The sequence below is a fragment of the Camelus bactrianus genome, chromosome 5 (genome assembly GCF_048773025.1).
Source record: "Camelus bactrianus isolate YW-2024 breed Bactrian camel chromosome 5, ASM4877302v1, whole genome shotgun sequence".
Taxonomy (NCBI): domain Eukaryota; kingdom Metazoa; phylum Chordata; class Mammalia; order Artiodactyla; family Camelidae; genus Camelus; species Camelus bactrianus.
Window position 1 is genome coordinate 43,117,995 of NC_133543.1, and position 21,762 is coordinate 43,139,756.

General features: G+C 42.4%; 1 protein-coding gene across 8 annotated transcripts in view; it reads left to right on the forward strand.

The window, feature by feature from the left end:
- Positions 1-1,969: 1,969 nt before the first annotated feature.
- Positions 1,970-21,762, forward strand: part of TANC1 (tetratricopeptide repeat, ankyrin repeat and coiled-coil containing 1) — a 206,469-nt gene continuing 186,676 nt past the window's right edge. For 5 of the 8 annotated variants that reach the window (XM_074363727.1, XM_074363733.1, XM_074363734.1 and 2 more), the window contains exon 1: positions 1,970-2,146. The gene's annotated coding sequence lies outside the window, so the exon portion shown is untranslated. Of the gene's footprint in view, positions 2,147-2,249; positions 3,322-21,762 lie in introns of those variants that run through there. The other 3 variants (XM_074363731.1, XM_074363735.1, XM_074363728.1) reach the window with 2 other exon arrangements.

Genomic DNA, 21,762 nt, shown 5'->3' on the forward strand with positions numbered 1-21,762 from the left:
AGTTACTTCTTTAGTGACTGTGACTTACGAAGGTATAAAGACAAAAAATTTTCGACTAAAAATAATTTAAAGATGATGCTGGTAATTACCATATTTACTTTATCTGATTTTCTACTTGCTACTTGGGGAGCTTTGAGGATAGAAGGGAAAAAGTGAATTTCATTGTCTTCAAAGCCCCATGTAACTGAGGAATTTCATCAAAAACCTGGAGGACACAACTTAGAAGAGCCAAAGACAAGAAGAAAGTGATACAAATTGTAAACTTCATCCATTACACATTTCACCCATTATAAAGAAGCCTGGGGCAGGGGATTGTACCAGTCTATTTCCCTAGGATTGTTTCTTTTGTATCTTTATATTTTAGGTTAGTTAGACTAGCCTGAAGTTTTTTTGTTTTTTTTTTTCTTTCTGTTGTTTGTGTCATTCTTTTATTATTAAGCTTGCTGTCCTGCTTTTTCATCTGTTATTGAAAAGACTGGTAACTTTCATACATTTCATTCCAAGAGAAATTAAATAAAACAGATTACCATATTATTCAGCAATGAGACATTTCAGAATGAAGAAATAAATCAATAGCTTTCCTCGTTTAGTAAGTTTATATTTTATTTTAAATATTCATATCCTGCTTTGTTTTAGGAAGACTTCAAGGCCGCTGATATGTTTACTGCTCAAATATCAGCACAGTAATAATCAGGCCTTTGAAACCGTGGGTGAAAAATCCAGTAAATTTCAGTCATCTTTTATTTATGTAATGAGATTGTGTGGCATTTTACTTCCTGTCCCTTTTCACAGGAACTTTAAATATGGACTCTCCTCTTGCTGGGTATCTTTATATTGGGAAGTTCTGTGTGAGGTTGAAGTTTTTATGGGGAAACTTGTTTAAAACACAGTTGTCTTTAAAGGCGAGTTTGCCACACAGCAAGGTTAGGGGTTGCCAATAAATCCATTTATAGCAACTTCTGTATTCCCTGCTCCAGACACACCATTGGGGTGACCCGTCCACGATTCCCGCGGGCCACACAAGGCAGCAACAGTCCTAATTGACCCCCTCTGTGACCAAGGCTGGTCTAACGGGCTTCGAGTATGGAGTGGGCTGAGCTCCCCGGCCTGAACTGCCTGCCAGGGAACCCAGGACTCCCAAATCTGTAGGCCCTACCCCGGCTTTCGCTCTGCTGGGAAGTAACAGACATTTTGGAATTCGGGAATTTAATTTACCGCTACCGACCGAAACAATAATAGCAGCCTTGTGTTTCTCCTACCTCCATACCCCGCTCCTCCCTCGGATACAGGCACGATGTTGGCCCTCCGTGGATGGAGCACAGGCAACCCAGGGCCAGCCCAGAGAGGTCGGAGGAGGCTACTGAGACTGGGCCCCGGGGGCTCCCAGGGCAATCTTTGGTCCCTAAGCGTCCCTAATTCGCGTTTGGGAAAGAAAAAGACACAGCAGGCGAGGTGCCCCTTACACCTTCCATCCGCCTTAGCTCATTCTTGCCCCAGAAAAGTGAGTGTTTGTGTGTAGTTAAGCGAGGCAGGGAAAATTCAAGAAAGCCACACAAGTCACCCTAAAGCATCCACCAAAACTTCAGCTTGGTTAATTGCTCCCATATGTCCTCCTCGGCTGTTTACAAAAAGCAGCATGGGGGGAGGTCGGGCCACTTGACTGATTTTTAGAGGTTGAAAAAAAGACTATCACCCATCTTGATCCAATCCTGGAGGGGCCCAAGCGCAGCCTCGGGGGACAAACTCCCTTGGGGGGCCGGGGACCGGCTCGGAGAGGTGGGGCGGGGGCCGCTGCGCCCACACCCCGTAGAAAGTTCGCGCGCGGCGTCCCAGAGGGTCCCGGGCGCCGCCGCGGCCCGGGGCGGGGAGGGGCGCGGGAGGCGCGGCCCGGGCGGGCGCGCGAGAGGAAGGTGCCTTCGGGAACACGCGCAAGGGCGGGGATTCGCGCTGCCAATGAGGCCCCGGTGTGGGCCGTGCGAGGCTGGGGGACGGGCCGGAGCGCAGCCTTAGCTGTGGCAGCTGCGGGAGCAGCGGCCGCCTTGGGAGCTTGAGGAAAGACAGCCGCGGAGCGCCGAGCTGGCCGCGCCCCGAGGCCCGGCCCTGGGGGTGGGGAACTGCGCCGTGGAGCTGGAAACTTTCCCGGCAGGTAACTCCCGCCGCCCTGACACCGCCGCCGGCCTCCACGCGCCTCGGGCAGGGCCAGCTGCTGCGGTGCAGTTGGGAACAGGGGTCCCGGGAGGAGGAGAGGGTGATGGGGAGAGTGGAAAGGCATGTGGGAAAGTTTCTGGCGCCTCCCCGCCCCCCTTCGCTGGGCACACCCGGGAGCTTTCCGGGGATAGGCACGGACATGTTGGGAGCCCCGGGCCTTAGTCCTGGCGTCTCTGGATAGTCGGCGCTTTCCCTTCGCCTCCCCTCCACGCCGGACCGAGCGGGCCCCGGGCGGAGCTGATGTTCCGGGGCACCGGGAACGCGCGGCGGCACTCTCAAGTTTCGGGACCACCCCCACCCGGCGCGCCTCCGCGCCCCCTTTCCCGCCTCCTCGGTAGCCCTCGGGCTTGGCAAGGGCCTGGGCTGCGCCTGGTACCTGAGGCGGGGGAGGCGGGGGAGAGGCGCGCCTGGCACCGCAGGGTCCAGGGTGCCCCCGGAGTGTAGATGAGTGCGGGTCGCGAAGTTGGGTGAACTTAAGCCCCCCGAGCTGAAAGTATTGCTTCGCTTCCAAGAACACTGCGATTAATATATCCAAGTTCTTTTTTTGGTGGGGGGTGAGCTAGGATTGGGCATTGAGGGAGTAGAGAATTATATCAAGATTACATTTCCCCCAGTTCTTGGAGAGTGAAGAGTGCTCACTTCTCCTGGGGGACTTATGTCAGGGCGCACGTTCTTCCTGGGGGACTTTGGGGTGCGGGCGCGCAGCGCTGTGGGTGTGAAGGGCTCCCGGCTTTGGCGCGGCAGCTTTCCGGAACGGCTGGTGAGGAAGGAAGCCCTAAGGCATTGTGTGCGGTGTTTGCAGACAGAAACGTCTTTGGACCGGCGTTCCCAAAACTTACTTCACTTATTGTGTAAGGCTCCGGGAGGAAATGCGGCGGTGGCCAGGTAGAAATACGGCGCTGCGGCCAGGGGTTCGGAGGACAACGGGCTCGGCGACAGTCCTCCTCTCCCAATTCCCCCCAGCCCGCTGTTGGCAGACCCGGATCCCCGTGCCATGGGTTCTGGGGCTCGTATCGGTAGCGCTGTTCCCTGCTGGAGTCATCTCTGGAAGGTTAGGAGGACACCTTCATCTTGAACTTGACCCTGGGAGCATCGTCGCCTGGGCATTACTAGGTAAAAAAACAAAACAAAACAAAACAAACAGCTGAATTTTCCCACGAGATGGGCCTGGGACTCTGGCACGGAAAGGAAGTGCCTAGTTTAGAATCTTTGAGGAATGGGCTTAGGACTGCCGAGATCGTTAACTCGAAACGTCAGACCATCAGACTGCAGAAGTTAAAGTGGAGGGGGTGGGGATGGGAGAGGAAAGGAGAAATCTGGTTAGTTTGTACAAAAAGTTGGTATTTCTCTGTAGTGGAAATGAAGAGAGTTTGCATCTTTGCTTTCACCAGATCTGCTAGTCTCTTTCTCTCTCTCCTCTTTTTTCCCCTTCCTGGGTCATCTTTATTCCTGCCAGGCTGGCATTCTTGGCATGGGGGAGGGGAAAGAGAAGAAAGCAGTTGGGAAGCTTCTCTGGCCAGCTTGGAGGTATTTAAGATCTGCTGCTAGGAAGATTCCAGGATTTTAACAGCTGCTTCTTGATTGCAGGGAATGAAAGAATTTACGAGCAACCGAGAGATGTTCATTATAGTGGTCTGAATGTTTACTCATCTCAGCTACTTAAAGTTCTCACAAGGAACCTTCCCTAGAGTATACCAGTTTTTGCAAAATTTGTGTCAGCCAGAATGCTTGGTGGGTGTTAGTCAGAATGCATCGTAAATATATCCTGGTGGTATTAAGATGAAAAGTATGCGGGAGTAAAGGAAATATGATATCTGACATCCTTCAGGACTTCCTCTTAGGGTTGCTCCTGTTACCTGCCAAGTGAATTCAGTCCAGGCTTCCGGACTGTTGTGATTTGACAATAAGAGATGGGAAATAGTGTCATCGATTTTGGTGGAGGCAGGAAAGTCCAGGAATAAATTTAAGGTCACTTTTTATGACCCTGTCTTTCAGCTGTGATGCCACAGACTTAACTTTTGCTAGGACTTGGAAGCAATGGTTTTCCTGCTTTTTTGGTTTAACCACCAGAATGTCTGAATTATCATAATTTGTGTCCATCATGGAACTAAAACACAACTGATTCATAGTCAGCCTTTTTCTGCTTCCCATAACCGCCTGTGCAAAAAAGAACATTTTGTCTTTTTAACCACACACAAGTTTGTTATTTGGTGCCATAGTGAGTTTTTGTTAGTGGGTGATTGAGGGCACAAATTTAAAGACAATGGAATTTTCTCAATTACATAGTTCATTTTTAGGCAGCATCCCCCTCTGAGTTGCTGATTAATTCTTTATCTCCCAGGGAACATTAAAATCAGTATCCATGGGCTGGTAGAACTGTAATCCATATTATAATGATGCCTGCCAGAGGTTAATGTTATGTCCATATTTCCACTAGACATTTCTAACTCAATTGTAAAGGTTTTTTGTCTGGGTTGGGTTGCAAGTAGTCTGTGAGTCTCATAGTCAGAGAGATGGCTTTATTTTTTGTCTTTCTGATGAAAAGTTTAGTTTAACTTGTAAGTTACAGGAGCAAAGTTAACAAAAGCAAAATAAAACAGATGAGGTATATATATTGCTGGGGAAGGATTTGTTTTAGTCCCTAGGATAGCTTTGTTTTAAACCATCTTTTAAATGCATGTTTCAGTGGTGGAAAAACTAGAACCTCCTCCCAGCCCCTCAACACTTTACAAGTATTTTCTGTATTCTAGGCTTTTAAGCCTTTCTGGATCTTAGTTTTCTCATCATTATCATCCCTAAAATGGGATTACCTTTCAACTCTTAAGTTCTGTGACTGTAATAGTTTGAGAAATGTAGGCATTGTGGAGCCAGTGCTGTAATATTAGAACTCTACTTTGGGATTTATGAAGGGCTTTACTTACGTATTTTAACTTTAAATTCTCAGTTAAGTAAACCAAGGCTGGGCAAGTTAGATCCATATGCTTGATATTATCTGTAAATGGTGGAGTTGAACTTGAACCTAGGTCTTCTGATTCTCCCTGTTCTCACCCCCATCTCTCTATTCATGGAGTCACCTGTGAATTGGCTAAAATTTGACAAACAGACTAATATTAATATGTGGCATTTTCTCACAGTATTTCATTTATGGGTTATTCTGGTTTTAGAACCCCAGAGTTAACATCTATGCTTTGATGTCAGAGATTAAAAACAGTTCAGTAATAATGGTAATAAAACTTTCTCCCCAAGAGAGTTTCAGAAATTCACATACCTCAGACTAATCATTTGTTTATTTTCAACTTCTTTTTTATTAAGTAGGCGTCAAGGTCTAGTGTGATTTATAATCCAGACTAGTAAACCCAGACAGCATTCTTAAGGAAGTCACTTCTCAAATCTGTACATCTTTTTAAAAATAAGTAATGAACATATCATTTGCCTTTCATCTTGGTATCTTTCAGCTCAATTACAAAGCCTGGATAAATGTCCCATTTTTGGTGTCATTGTTCTTGGGCTCTTTCTACTGATGTCTGGGTAGGTCCGATTTTGTAGCACTTTCTGTGCTAAATAAATTCTTCCCTTATGCTATTGGTTCAATGGTAAAGAAGTAGTAGGCTGCAGGTGACCCATTTTCACTGTGACTCTGAATGTTTGTACTGTGTCCTGCTTGCCTATTTAAGAGCACTGAGTGCAACTTGACACTCATCTGGAAGCTGGTATGGATTTTCTTTAAAAGGTTCTAAAATAAAATTATGTGCTAAGCTATAGGCTCTTTTATGTCTGAGCAACCTGTCTATCTTCAGCTTTTTAAACTTATTCTCAGAAGACTGTCTTTTCAAAATACTAAGCAATGGGGTTTAAACCTCAGGAGGAGGATGTATCCATGAGTGCCAACTGGCTAAGTGTGAAAAGGCTACCATTTCCAGGTGTGTGTGGAGAGAGAGCATTATGAACCAGTATTTACTAGTGAAGATGGAAGACTTTGTTATCAGTGTACCAGGTGGGGACAAGAGCAGCAAAGCAGAAGAATGGCTTCTGGTCTTTTTATTATTAGGAGAATGGATTTTGAAGGATGGGGAGGAATTTTGATAAAGTAGGCTATCGGGAAACACCTTACACAGTAGAAGGGGTTCCGGTTTGGTTTAGCTATGTTACTGATGAGGGTTGCCCTTCTAGGCTAGATGGTGTCTTTAGGGGCTCCTGCAGGAGTGTGTGATCAAGGAGACTCTTCTGGAAAGAAGAGGCCCTAAGGTTGGAATGTTGAGGACAAGAAAAGTGCTGCAGAGGGATGGCACAGGCCCTGGATTTTAGTAGATTTTGCCACTACCATGAGGGAATGTATTAGTGAAAATCTTCCAGCTGCAAATGTATATAGATGTGAACCCAGGATGTTCAGCCATACCGCCCAGAGCCATGGTGACTCATCACTCGCCACCTTCCCTGCTTCCCCCAGAACAGAGGGTTACTATCTCTGTGAGCTGGGGTCGGAGTTCGGGAGGTCTCTGAGAAACACTTGGCTGTGACCCTTTCATGCATATATTCTTATGCAAAAATGAGATCTTACATTACATGTGCTTTTGAAGAAATGTCAAAAAGATTTGGCCTCCAAGGTGCATAGAATGCATCTGCACAGCTTAGAGTACAGTATACATGTATGTGATGTGCTTTTTTCCCCTATCCTATCAGTATATTCTTCTTTGGGAGTATTTTAATGGCTGTTTAGGGAATCTATTACATGTTGCTGTAATGTATTTAACCAGCCCATTTTGACATTTACGTGCTTTGGAAAGAAATATCTTTTAAAAAGGATATCAGAGTCCTTTGGCTCAGATGTGATTTACTCATTATTAAATCATAGGGCCCAATACATAGTGGGTACCTGACTGCTGGTAGCTTCAAAACCTCACTTCACCAAGAAACTGACTCTGTTCTTAGTTCCAATTTGGGAAAACCCAGATTGGCCTAAGGCCAGCCAAAGGAGAGTTATGGTTGGCAGTTCCCATTAGACCCACAAGATGGGACTGTGGGGAGACCAAGAATCCTACAAAGAAGGGGGCTATTGTTAATGGAAAAGGGAGGGAGCTAGGTAAACAAAAAGAGCTAGCTGTCTAATACAGGATATGTTTCCAAAAGTGGTGTTGCTGGTCATAAAAACATAGCAATATGCTAGAGATTATGAACATTTTTAATGCTCCTGTGATGTATATTGTATCATCTTGAGAGTAGTAGACTTTTCCACATTCTTTGGGGATTTGAATTACTGTGTGCACAGGCACTTGTGTAACAGGGTATTGAATTACTGCAAAAAACTTGGGAGTTGGTCATTATTCCCACGTAACCCATTATACTCCCCCCTCTCTGCCATGCTTTATTCTAAATTACTTGGAATTAGTAACATCAATTATTAATGTTTATTGAGTGCTTGCTGACTCTGAACTAGAGGACTGAATTTAAAAAATTCTGTGGAAATGAAACAGCATTGTTCTTTCTTCACACTTTGTCCTACATACATAGAGTGCTGTGGCAGGGATAGTCTCTTGCCCATACCACAGCATTCCCCATCCTAGTCCTCCCTGCCTTCTTGTGGCTTTAAGCAACAACCATTTATTTGCTAGGAATTCAGAAATTGGAGCTGGGTTCAGCTGGGTGGTTTTTCTGCCGGGGTATAGGCTCACTCATGCTCTGGTGGTTACGTGATTCATTGCAGGGGCCACTGCTGTAATAATTTACCACATTACTTGATAACATAATCCTGCTTTTGATTAGTTTTCCATTGGCCATGTGCTTCAGGGTAAGTTAGGTGCGCCCCCTGCTCCAGGGAGTTGAATCTTGATTAAGCCAAGTCAGCTTTAGTAATACCGTACCTGTTGCTAGTGACTGGTTAATGAGTAAGTGTATGACAACTATTGGGTCCCACTATATTGGGAACCTAAAATTGTCAGCAAAATAAAACAGGTTGACACTTTGAAAATCACAGAATACAAAGGTGGAAGGGGCCTAAGACCACAGAGACTTTTTTTAGCTGCTGAATTAACCAACCCTAAAACCACTGTGACTCAGAACTTCTTATGTGGGAAAAATGTTTTTAGTATTGTTTGAGGCAGTGATCTTCAAAGTGGAGAGTCCTAGACCATCCAATATGGGAAGAAGGAAAGTATTAAAAGTTTAGGGAAAAAAAACTTTACTAATATTTAATAGATGAGTTGATTCTGGTTGGTCTATCTGAAAGTCTTCTGTCGCTTAGGTCATATGAGGTCGCCTGAGGGAAGAGTAGGCATTTTACGAACTGGTGGAATTGACAATGGTACCCTCATTCTTATTCTTGCCTTTTGTGAACTCTACCCATGTAAACAGATTTATGTATTATATCATATAATTTTAAGGAAACTGACTCCCACAAAACAGGCAGGTGGCTTAAAAAGATTCTTGCAAAGAAAGTTTAATGATAATGATGTAAATATACAGGAACAAGAAAATGTCTTATTTGAGATTAGGAAATGACTTTTAAATCAAATTTAATAAGTTGGCACCAAAATTGTGTGTGGGTGTGTATTAATAAATAAAAATAAACTTAAGAATACTGTTTGAATAACTCATCCTTTAAAAAGTTTTTAATGGATGCTTTATAATGTACATACTCCATTAGTCTACACACTCATAACCCTAGTGTTTAATTATGTATAAATTATTGGAGGTACATGTTTAATTTTTTTACTGTTACGGCTACATGGTCAAAAAGTTTTGAGACCACAGTTTAAGTCACTTATTGCCCCTTATTGTCACATATTTTTGTTACTTGCAGCTGAAAGCACCGTAGCTAATGTGAGGGCAGATAAGAGCTTTGGCTGTTGCCCTTGTATTCCTAGTTTTCAAGATTCTCTGTGATCTGGGTCATAACTTTCTTTTCCAGACCCAGTAGTCCCCCCTGTGTCTCTGCTACTGAGCTCCCGTGCATTCCATAACTGTCATACTTGGTTTCAGTTTTACCTCTGAGGAGGCTGTTCCCCCCTCCACTCCCCTCCCCAATCTTTTCAATGTCCTTCAAGGCCTAGCTCAAGTAAGGAATGCTTTTTCATTCACACTTTTCTGAATTCCCCCTTCCGCAACTACAGGGTCCTTCTGTTTAATCCCCCTAGCACATTGCTTGTACATTGATTATAATGTTTTTTTCTTTTTTCTCTTTTTGTTTTTTATTAATGAGTCATTCGCTGGCTTGCTTAGCCTGTGGGTTGTAGGCTTCTTGATGGTTGGGGCCCTGGCTTGCCTTAGGCTTTTTTTTTTAATTGCTTGTTTCCCCTTCTGGGAGAAAGAAGGGCAGGCAGAGACGCCACAGTTGTAAACCCGGCTCCTGCCAGTTACCACAGGGAGGGTCTCTGTCCTCCAGCCTGAGGAGTAGAGAGCACCATATATGCACGAGGTATCTGAGAGCCAGGAGCATGCACAGCCAAGGAAGGAAGATCCAGGATCCAAACCGGGTCACTTTTATTCCAAAGCTTTTTCTGTCTGCCCTCACGTGTGTTACCTGCAGTTCCACGTTGTCCTTCTTTCATGTGGGAACACCAGCATGGGTGAGAATGGAATGCTTCCATGCAACAGTGGCACAGAGACACTACTGGACAGTCCTGGGTGGGTGCAGTGAGATCAAGGGAGAATCTGCTGTCCTTGTGGAGTCACAAGAAAGGCCTGGAGAGTGAGAGGTATGAAGATCTATATGCCTGTGGACAGTTAGCTGTCTGCTAGTAACCCCAAGCAAAATCATGGGAGAGAGTCTCCATGAGAGTCTGACCTGGGTATCCCCAGTGGGGGACAGGAGGTGATAGACTACACTGCTCAGCTGAATCAAATTATTTATGCATATATTCTCTCTATGGTAAGGAAAATTTAGGGTTGACAAGTGGTCAGCTTTCGAGTGAGGCCTGTTAGATATATGCTGTCATGATGGAAAACAGACATCTCCTATCTATCCAGGGTTTTGAGGGTCAAATGACAGAGCGTATATGAAAGGGTTTTGAATGTTGTAAATTGCCTCCTAGATGCAAGGGAGACATCAAATTTGATTCTTTTCATATAGTAGTGACTTCTAGCTTAGATTTCTTTGTTAGCCATTTTTGTTTTCTTTTAAGTGAATTTCCAAAGGATTTGTTTTTTCAAGTGCTGGAGCTCTGAAATGGAATAGGACACAATTTTTCTCAAATGAATTACGGATATTTGTTCAAAGCTTGCTCTAATTCTTTTAGCCATGGAGTAAGTAGAATTTGTGATATGATGAATCTGTCTTGGGATTTAGTTGTTCAAGTACTCTTGGGATCCTTTTATAAGAATGGGACCACTTCTGGTGCATAAAGATGGAAATCTGGCGAGGGGCAGATCTTTGAGGTAAGTTATGGGGAACCTGTAAGTACCACCTGAAAAACTGTCAAAGAGTTTTGATTTTGGATTATGTTTTGTTTTGTGTTTTGTTACTGTGAAGCCAGTAACTAATTTTAAGGAGTTATTGGAGAGGGTTTGAGGAGGGACCCTTTGAAATATCTCAAGATAGTTTTGAAAGTGAAAACTGAAGTGTGGTTTGAAACTTATGAATTTGAAATTTATTCCATTGTAGATTTCCAAAGAAATGGATGTGAATAAGTATAATTTAAGTCCATTTGAGGGAAATTTTGCAGTGGCAGTTGCATATTACAGAGTGTGACATAAATGAAAACATGTTAACTTACAGAGTAAATATAGTTATTTACAGATGCAAAAGACAGAAAAAGTGAGTGGCACCTAACTTGCATTTGTGACTTTTTTATTATTCAGGGCTCTTGAAGCATGCCTATGACTTCAAGAGAACTCTACCTCAGAGTGATTTAGCTAGATAAAGCAGCAGTTCTCAAAATGGTTTCTACAGAAACTGGTTCTCAGGAAATTAATACATGTTATGCAGGGAAACAAGGTTTTATGTTGAAATAAGTGGGAAAATGTGGGTTAACCAAAGTAAAACAGGTGTTTTTGTTTTTAACTGCAGGACTTTTGAGCATTCTTACTTCTAATGTTCATTCTGAATCTTCTTGAACGGAAACAGAATATTTAGTATTTCTCAAATGCATTGAACTATAGAAACTTTTTTTGCAAAGCATCGTTTAGCCAGAAGACAATGTTGGGTTGTTTAATTTGCTAAAATGTTTTACAGCAAATCCCAGACATCATATAATTTCACCTGACAAACTTTAGTATGCATTTCTAACTAAGGACTTAGAGCAAAAATCGCTACGTCATTATCACTGTTAATAAAATTAACAGTAATTTCTTAATGTTATCTAATTGTCCTCAAATGTCATTTGTCACCATTTCTGTTTTTGGAACCAAGGTTCAGTTGAGGTTTACATATTACACTGTGGGTTACTGTTTTTGTCCCTTTGGTTTTTTTTTTTTTTAAATATAGACAAATAGTATCGTACCACCCTCTTCTCTCTCTCCTGACTTTTAGAAGTGAACTTGTAGAATGTCCCATCTTTGAATTTGTTTCCTTGTGGTGGTGTTTACCTTGTTCCTTTGTCCTCTGTTTTTCTTATAAACTAGAGGTTAGATGTAAAAGCACATCTAGATTCAGATTAAGTATTTTTTGCAAGACTAGGTCCTAGAGTATTTTTTTCTCCTTAGGATTTGGGAATAGGCAATTTAATTTAGCAATTCATAAGTCATTTTTTTTTCATATAAAGAAGTAATGACTTAGAGTTTGTTTGGAAATTTAATTTTATTAGTATATCAGGAGGGGGTGCAAATTTAATTTATTCCAGTTGCAGTTGGGAACATGGTATTTTGCATAGCTGGCCTAGTTAAATGGGTATGTAAACCATGTAACTCTTGGGTAAGATGGTTTCTCGTGATTGAATTTTATTTGGAATGACGAGGTATCTGAGTTGTAATGGTAATATGCTTTTCTATAAAGATTTATTTCTAAACATTAATTTAGGAATATGCACTTATTTTACCTCTATTTGATAAATTTTAACAGAATATTTTTCTGATAAATGCTTATACTGATTTGAAGTACAGCCATAAATCTAAATACACCCTCAGGGTGATAATTTTATATGTACATTGTCTTGGAAACTCAGACGTGTAAATAAAAGTTCATATCATAGCTGACTTTGCTAACTCAATTTGATATTTACATTTTTCCCCTTGATATCCTTCCAAGTGCTTGTTGTATGTCTGGGGAAAATTAAACTTAGAGGAATTGTGTGTGTCTTGATGAAGAATAGCATAGTATGTATAAAGTAGCTTTGTTTGATGGATGGAAGCTATCATAGGCTGTTCCCAGCACAGTCTTATGTTTAACCCCTTAGTGGGCAGGAATACTGTTTCATACATTGCAATTTGCCTGTTGTGAATAATAAGGTGCAGTGGGCAGAGTGGGTACTTTGTAACTGTAGTAGTACACTAAAACTGTACACACACACTCCTTTTTTCTCCTCCTCTTTTAAAAGTACAAATATATAGGGTAGAGTGAAAAAGCATGATCTTTGAAGCCAGATGAACCATGGACAGTTTATCAGATCTCTGTTGCTTTGTCTGTGAAATGGGGTAGTAATTCCTGTTTCATAGATTCGTGCCAAGACTAAAGGTGAGAACCCTTTTAGAATACTTAGCCCTGTGCTTGGCTTGTAGGTGCCCAAAACAGGTCCTTTACTCCCTCCTCCTCTTAACCCTATTTTTAAATTCAACTTTCTGGATCTGTAATTGAATGGAAGTTTCTGTTTGTTCTGAGTGTTTTAAAAATTGCTAATTTTAAGGTACTTGTTACAGAAGTCCAGGTAAGAGCTCAATTTCAAGATAATCTGTATACGTAGTTTGCTGGTTACTTATATTAAAACAATTAGATGTTTATATGAAATGTTTTGAACAAACAAGTGGGACATTTTTAGATGGTAATACGTAGAGGAGAAGGAACCAGAGAATAAAAAGGGTAGTTTATTATTGGCATGAGAATATTTCTGACAGACCATCTGGTTTTAATGAAAATCAGTATTTAAAAAGTCCATTTATTTACTGAGCCTGTGAGAACATGAGATGCTCTGCAGACTTCAGTAGAGTTTTGCTGGAGTGCGGTGTAGAATAATAAACTCTATTTTATTTAGATGGAGTAAGTCTGTAGTGCCGCACTCAAGTCATAGGTGTCTGTTTATTTGTGAACAGGGCTGTCGCCAACCAGGAGCGCAGCCTTGCCTGCAGAGGAGGCATCGGTGCTTCCCCGAAGGGGGAGGACTCTTCACCGGCCTATACCCCATTAAAGACGCATGGAAAGGGAGAATTAATATATCCTAAGTTTCGAACTGCAGAAGTCGAGGAACAGTTTGGAAGCTGCTTAAATAGGCATTTATGGGTAAAGCAAGATGTGTTTTCTTCTGTCAGCCATTTCTAAGTCTTGGGGCATTTGGCTTTGTCAGTGATTGTGTGAGAAAAGTTCTCAGGAAGGGGGGGGCTGACACTGCTCCCTCCCAGGTAGCACCTTTTCTCTGAGAATGACCTTGATTCCCTAAGGGCACTCAAGTCCAGCTGCTCTGGCAATTTTTTAATACTTTTTTCCTACCATGAAGTAACAGTTTTGTTTATCCCTTCCTTTCTGAAATGTTTTGTTTAAGCAAGAGGGATTCCTTAAACTGTCCAGCTCCACATACCAAATCAGGCCAAGAGGAATCAGAGAGTGTGGTTTTTCTCCTCCCACTGTGGAAAAAGTGAGGAGATAGCATTTCTAGAGGGATCATGATTGAGTTCTAAGCTGATGGAATTTATTGACATTTCATCTTTGCAGGGCTCTTCCTTTCTTCCTTCCTTTCTTTCTTCCTTCCTTTCTTCCTTTCTTCCTTTCTTTCTTTCTTCCTGACTGCCTGCCTGCCTTTCCTTCTTTCTTTCTTTCTTTCTTTCTTTCTTTCTTTCTTTCTTTCTTTCTTTCTTTCTTTCTTTCTTTCTTTCTTTCTTTCTTTCTCTCTCTCTCTCTCTCTCTTTCTCTTTCTTTCCTTCCTTCCTTCCTTCTTCCTTTCTTCCTTCCTTTCTTCCTTTCTTTCCTTTCTTCATCAAGAGCAGAGTTTTAGAAGTAAAAAGTTACCATGAAGGTGTTAACTGACAAATTAAGAACTATTTTCACTTGTCAAAGGGTGGGTGGGAGTCTTGCATTAATTTTTCCAACAAATATTTTTTGAGGGTTTGTCCCTGTGCTTTTCTGAGTTTGAGGCCCAGCTCTGTGTCTCAGTCCAAGGGGACAAATGCATGCACAGTTCACGTGCTGGAGAGACACATGTGCAGCAGGAGAGTAGAGGAGGAAGGCGGGGAGGAGGGGGCAGGGGAGGAGGCGTTGGTGGCTGGGGAAGGCTTCAGGGAGGCGATGAAGGATGCGTTGCAATTTACCAGGTGGAGAAGAGGGTGAGGGGCTTTCCATGAAGGGAGCATGGTGAGCAGAGGCTGGGAGGCATGAAAATACAAGTTATGTTTGGGGTGTCGTTTCTGGAACAGATGGTGCCTGGCATTTGGGTACAGTGGCAGGGAGGGAGGGAGAGCCAGATTGCAAAAGACCTTGTTTGCCAGGCTAAGAAGTATAGACTTGATCCGGTAAAGCAAGTGATAGCTGTCAAAGGTTTTAAAGCAGGGAGATGACGTAATTAGAGCCGCGTGTTGGAGAAAAGCTTCGGTGGCGGCAGCGGTGTGGAGGAGAGACTGGCGTGCGGACAGATGGGCGGCAGGGCTCTCTGTCATGAGGCTTTTGAAATAGGTCAGGTGAGAGGTGATGTTTGAGGCCTGAGTTGGCGGGAGGAAGAGAGCAGATGCCAGTCGAATACCTTTTATTGTGCATTTAGGATCGTGAGCTCATGTAACATCCGCAGAAACTTTATGCAGTCATTACCCTTATTTTGCAGAGAAGGAAATGAGCTCAGCCTAGATTTGAACTCAGGGTGACTGTCCTGTGTCACCACGCTGTTAGAACAGAGGGGTGAGAACGCACGGAAAGGTGGAGTGGAAGCGGCTTCCAGAACAGAAAAGGAATACTTGGCAGCTGACTGCAGGTGGAGAGCAAGGCTATTTCCAGGCTGCTCAGCAAGGTGTAGACAGATGAGTGAAACAAGTAACTCTCCCAGCAGGGGAGGGGCAGGGTTTGGGCCCCTCTGGGAGGCCCAGCTGGAAACACCAGGGAGGCAGTAGGAAAGTTGGTTCCTGCCTCCCTGTAGAAACTCCTTCACTTCCTGTGAGTGGGCTTGGAGCAGAACTTCTGTAGGAGGGGCTGGGTAACAGCCTCAGCCTTTACTCCCATAGCCCCTAGTTCTGAGCAGCGTTGGTTGCACATAGGCATCACCTGGGCACTTATTCTGAATGCACGTTTCCAGGCCTGCCTGTTGGGTGGTGCTTCAGTAGATCTGGGGTGGGGGTTTGGCAGCTGCATTTGTATCAAGATCTTGGGGTGAGTGAGGCAGGTTGCAATAGGATGGTACTTCTGAGAATGGCTCTGAATGACCTTGGCTGTCTTTTAACTTCACTTCTTTCAGGAGATTTTGAGAGCTCCTTAAATAACGTGACGCTGACCTCTGGTGAAAAACAACACCTAGAAAAATTGCTTGTTTTTAGGGAGTTATGCACATTCATATTTAATTCTGCCAAGGATGCTTTTTAGTTATTTGAATTAATACTCAAAAGTAGCTAACCCTCAAACTTAGTTTTGTTTTTGCCTTCTAAGTGGACCTTTGGCAAGAAATTTCTGGTGAATTAGGTTCTGCGTATTTTTCTTGCTTATGAAAAAGAGGTTGGAGGAGGGAACCTGGGATGTAGAGTGTGAGGAATAATACCATGGAGTTCTTGGTTTGCCTAGGAGTGGCCTAGGTTGTCACAGATTAGAAAGTCACTGAATGAGCATCTGGTGTACAGCATGGTGACTATAATTGACAATACTATAGTATGTATTTGAAGGTTGTCAAGAAAGTAGATCTTAAGTGTTATTACCACATGCAGACACAAATAGTAATTAGTGAGGGGATGGAGGTATGAACTAACCTAAATGTGGTCATCATTCTGCAATATATATGTGTATCAAATCGTCATGTTATACACCTTAAATTTACATGTGTTATATGTCAGTACTATCTCAATAAAGCTGAGAAAAAAAGAATCACTGAAAAGGACTTGACTCTTTTAAACCCAGTCAACCCACTGGTTATTATACGATTTGCTTGTTATTAGTCGTGACCCCTGTCTAGGGCGCTTTCCTCTTCCTCTCTGTCAATTGGGTCTTTTTTTTTCTACTGAGTTACAGTTGACATGTAACATTATGTTGCACACCTGAAACTAACATAATGGCCTGGTATTTGTAGGTATTGTGAAATGATCACCACTGTAAGTCTAGTTAACATCTATCAACACACATAGCTACATTTTTTTCCTTGGTTCAGGTCCCAGCTCAGACCCTTAGCATCAGTGTGACCCTGGATGAATTACCCAACCTTCCTGAGCTTGTCTTCTGTGACTTTGGAATGCCGGTGCTTTGGAAGGTTGTTTTGGGAATTGAGTGACGTGTGTCCAAACACCTGGACCTCAGCCCAGCCACACTCCCTAATCGTGGGAGGGAGGGTGAGGCCTGGAAATGTACCTCGTTCAGCGCACAGTGCCTCCTTACTCCACTGGGCAGTGTATTCAGGGCTGACTGCACGGTGTGTTTCTTCACAGCCCTTACCTCCCTCATTCCACCTTTTCCTCCAGAGCTAAGAGGCATTCTCATTTGGATGTGGCTAATAATAGGAGAGAAAGTGTTCTTTGGTTTTTGTTTTCAGCCTTTGTGTCTTTATTGTTGGTATCTGGTTACCCTTGGGATAAGTTTTGCTTCTTGGTCTCCTCTAGTGAACAAGGCTTGGGTTCGTTGGCTGCTTGCTGCTGATTGGTTGACTTTTCTTGTGTAGGAGGGAGGAGCCGCCTCCTCTGGTTTTCCCACCTTTGTTAAATGCCATTTACTACTTCCCCTGTTAATTATGGGGCTTCTTGCCACCTTTCCTTAGTCCCTGTCCTGGTGGAGGGAACGGGAGGGAGTCCGCTTGTGCTCTGGTCGGTTTGTTCAATCACTGCGTAGTTGCCAGTGAGCCTTTACTTTGTGCCAGGCTCTGTGCTAAATGCTTATTCTTAAATTACCTACTTTCATTTTTCTTAAAGGCCTTAAGAGGACGTAGTAGGTATTCTTCCTGCACCCAGTTTGTAGATGGGGGTCCATATCCAGCCCCAGGTCTCACAGCAGGTTAACAGGACCCTGGTTCCTGCTCCTGCAGCCTGCCCTCTGTCCCACCCTTTGCCTGTGGTAGGCATGGCTATCTGTCCTGCAGAACTGGTTAACTTTTAAATCCTTTAGGAGTGCTGGTGCAAAGGTCTGTTTTAGTGAGCTGTATGGGGACCGCAGATGGTGCAGAGTTGGGGTGTGGGGAGAGAAACTTGGGACGTAACCGACAGTGCTCACGGGGAGAGCAGGCTGGTGGAATTAAGCGGGGTATTACAGCTGCTTAAGTCTGCTTGTTCTCTTTTTGAATGGCCCCAGAAAGACTCTGCCTGGATGTGCTAAGTGCATATTTGTGGATGCTGCAGACAAGATCTACGTATTCATAACCCTTTTGTTTTTGCCATTTTAGTCCTACATTATAGATTGCTTTTGACTGACTTTTGGAGGTACGAGGGGGACTATAGTGCCCTTAGATTATCCACAATATTAATGAACATGTCCTACCCTTCAGGACTGTGTGTTTGACCTCCTCACTTAACTTTCAGCATCAAAACATGTAGGAGATGAGCCTAATGGAAAGATCAATAATTCTGGAATAAAGTCAACTTGGTTTCAAATTTCAGCTCTTCCTTAATGCCCTTGGACAAGTTTCTTAACTTCAGGGCTCTCAGTTTCTTCTGTAAAATGGGGATCATTGTGCTCAGTGAGCGATAATATTTATACAGTACATCTGGAATAGGACTTGGTACCTAAGAGATATTAAGAAGTTTCCTTATTCATTTCAACTTGATTCAGTGTGTATTAAATATATTGAGTGTGCTAGACTTTGTACTAAACCCTGGCTGTTAAAAAGAGTAGTAAGATGTGGTTTCTATCCTGGAGGAAGTTAAATTCTAGTGGTCAGGGCTGACACATACCAACTCATCATGAGGAGGTTAGGTGCCAACAAGCAGGCTGCGGCAGGAGCCGAGCACGGGAGCATTTCCTCTGCCCTTAGGGTTGGGAGATCCTTTCCTTCCTGAAGGAGGTTATGCCCAAGCCCTTTCTTGAAGCATTGAGTAAGAAGTAACCAAGCAAAGGAAAGTGGGATGGGTTGCAGCCAAAGCAACAGCATGAGCAATGGATGGAGTGTCTAGAACAACGGGCCGCCTGGGCTTGGCTGGAAGCAGGAAGTACAGGGTAAGGAGCTCAGAGAGCCTAGTGTCTGTGAAGGTCCTGGCAGGCCTGGTGTGCCTGCTTGAAGAAGTTGGAAGATGTAAAATTTGCTGGGACGGAGAATCAAAATGTAAGGGAAAATTATTATGTCAATAGTGCTTAATGGTTTTGTCAGACTTTTCATAGCACATACACAGTCTGATTAAATAAATTGTGGTGCGTCCATACAGTGGAGTGATCTGCAATATTAAAAGAAGGAGTTAAGTTTAGACATGCTGTTCAGGAAGAACGTCCAAGAATATTATTAAATGAAAAAAATATGCATAGAGTATCTTTGGAAGTATCTATATAAGAGACTACTTACAGCGTCTGCCTTTGGGAGGGAGATGGGGGCTGGGGTAGACAGCAGTTTGCATTTTACTGCAGACTCTTTTGTACTGTATGGCTATTTTTCCACATGCATGCATTTCTTTTTTAAAAAAAGAAAATACTGTAAAGAAATAACTAATGTTGTACATTATCAGGTGAGCCGGAAACCAAGTGGCGGAGCGTAGAAATAACTGGTGCTACTGCACTGTAATGCTGTTATGCAGAATGCTAGCTTATTTCGTGCTCTGACAGTAATACCATTCATGGGGGGTTTAGAGTTTCCCACTTTCACATACATTATTTCAGTCAGAATTAATCACTTCCATCTGTGCGCCCATAGCAATTAAAATATTTTAAGAATTATAAATGTTAAGTGATGCTCTGTAAAGTTTGGAAAAGGGGTCAAAAAGAATGATGCCTGTGTGAATGGGCATGCTCAGGTTTGGCAGTGATGCTCCAAACATCTACAGTGTGTATTTGACAGGATCACTCCAAAGCATTTAAAGAGTGCTTAAGAAATTAAATCATTTTAATATGAAAAGCTTTTCAGGTGGTTGGGGTGAAGTAATTCTAGTGTACCTGACACACTTGGTTTTAACTTTCTAGGGGGATTTCTATCTTAGGACAACAGAGGTTTAACTATCAATGGTCCTAGTCTATATTTCATGGTTTATAGATCACAGAATAGAATTTTTGTTTTGCAGTTAGTGGCAGAAGCAAAATCTCTTTTTGCAGGGATAGGAGAGTGAGTGGAAGAGGAGGAGAAGGGATACCGAGAGGAAGAGGGTAATACATTTTAGAATACAAATGAGATTAGTCCTCCTTGAGAATGAAGTAAATCAGTCTTGATGTTCATGTCTCAATTTGAGCTCTTCATATTGGAAAAAGAGTTGAGTTTTTAATATTTTCGGCTTGCAATCATTTTTTAGAAATACCTACAACTTTTATTTGTGGGCTTTGTAATATTATTTTGCTAAATCGTAAGTGGTTAAATTTATTGCATTGGGGCTTGAAAATATGCTTTAGATTTTTAAGTTGAATTCTTTGGCATTGTATATGAATTATATTGTAAAAGAACTATTTTGAAAACTGAAAATAGACTTACCCTATGATTCAGGAATTCCATTCCTGGGTATACATCCAGAAGGAACTTTAATTTGAAAAGATACCTGCACCCCAATGTTCATAGCAGCACTATTTACAATAGCCAAGACATCCTAAATGTCCATCGACAGATGACTGAATAAAGAAGTTGTGGTATATACACACAATAGAATACTACTCAGCCATTAAAAAAAGAATTAAATAATGCCATTTGCCACAACATGGATGGACCTGGAGATGGTCATTCTAAGTGAAGTAAGCCAGAAAGAGAGAAAAATACCATATGATATCACTTACATGTGTAATCCTAAAAAAAAAAAAAAAAAAAAGACACAAATGAACTTGTTTATAAAACAGAGACTCACAGATATAGAAAACAAACTTATGGTTACCAGGGTGAAAGGGATTGGGGAGGGATAAATTGGAAGTTTGGGATTTGCAGATACTAACTAATATATATAAAATAGATAAACAACAAGGTACTACCGTATAGCACAGGGAACTATATTCAATACCTTGTAATAGCCTATAATGGAAAAGAATATGAAAAGGAATGTGTGTGTGTGTCTATATACATACATATATATATAAATAAATGAATCACTATGCTGTACACCAGAAATTAACACAGCATTGTAAATTGACTTCATTTACTTTGAATTACATTGTAAATATACTTGCATTAAAAAAAAAAAAAAGAACTGGGGGGAGGTTATAGCTCAGTGGTAAAGTGCATGCCTAGCATGCACAAGGTCCTGGATTCAATCCTCAGTACCTCCATTAAAAAAGTAAATAAATAAATAAATCTAATTACCCCCCACCTCAAAAAAGAACTGTTTTGAGAAAAAACTGATCAGATACCTTGTTTTTTAAACCAGTGATACTAAAGGTATGTTTAAGTCTGCTTTTGAGTTTATCAAAGCACATGACACCACTCCAAGTGAAAGATGACAGGCTTAGAACTAGACAGAGCTGATTATAAATTTAAGTTTTGCCATTTCCAGACTGGGCACTTACAAGACTAATCCTTGCCTTGCTGTTGTGATGACTAAGAGATAATGTGTGTAAAACATCTGCTGCCTTGTCTAGTTAAGTGTTCATCAAATACTGGTTCCTCCTGAGCTCCTTCAGTTGAGATGTGGATACTCAGGGTGTGTTGCCCTTTGTTTGTATAGGTTGTCTCATACCTGTCTGTGTTTACACCTGTGGGTGATCTGGCCTTGGAGGTGACTGGCTGGTGGGTGCAGTGTTGTGTGTTGAAAAGTTATGACAAGCTGAAGGCTGGTCATTATTGCCATTGAACTTCCCAGTGTAACGGATGGTTACTCTATGTTTGTTTGTGTTATTCTGTTTTAAAAAGCATGTTTTGTGGGGTTGGAGTGTAAATTCCAATGTAAAAATTTTTATCTTTGAAAACCCAGAGCTAGGCCCCTGTTACCAGTCACTTTGAGTGTTATCCTGTCTACTCTAGGCTAACCAGACCCTATTAGGTAATCCAGCTCCACCCACCCTCAAGCCCTTGGCCAACAGGGTGGGACACTTTAAACGGAAGTTCCCACTGTGGCTGTCCTTGCTTAAGATCTTCCTTGGGTTTTTATGGAATGGGATGAGAAAACTTCCAGGTGGATGGGCAGACTTATTAGTACCTGCTTCCTTTCACACTCCCACCTTCCATCCCCCATTTAAATCTTCCCTGTCCTTTAAGG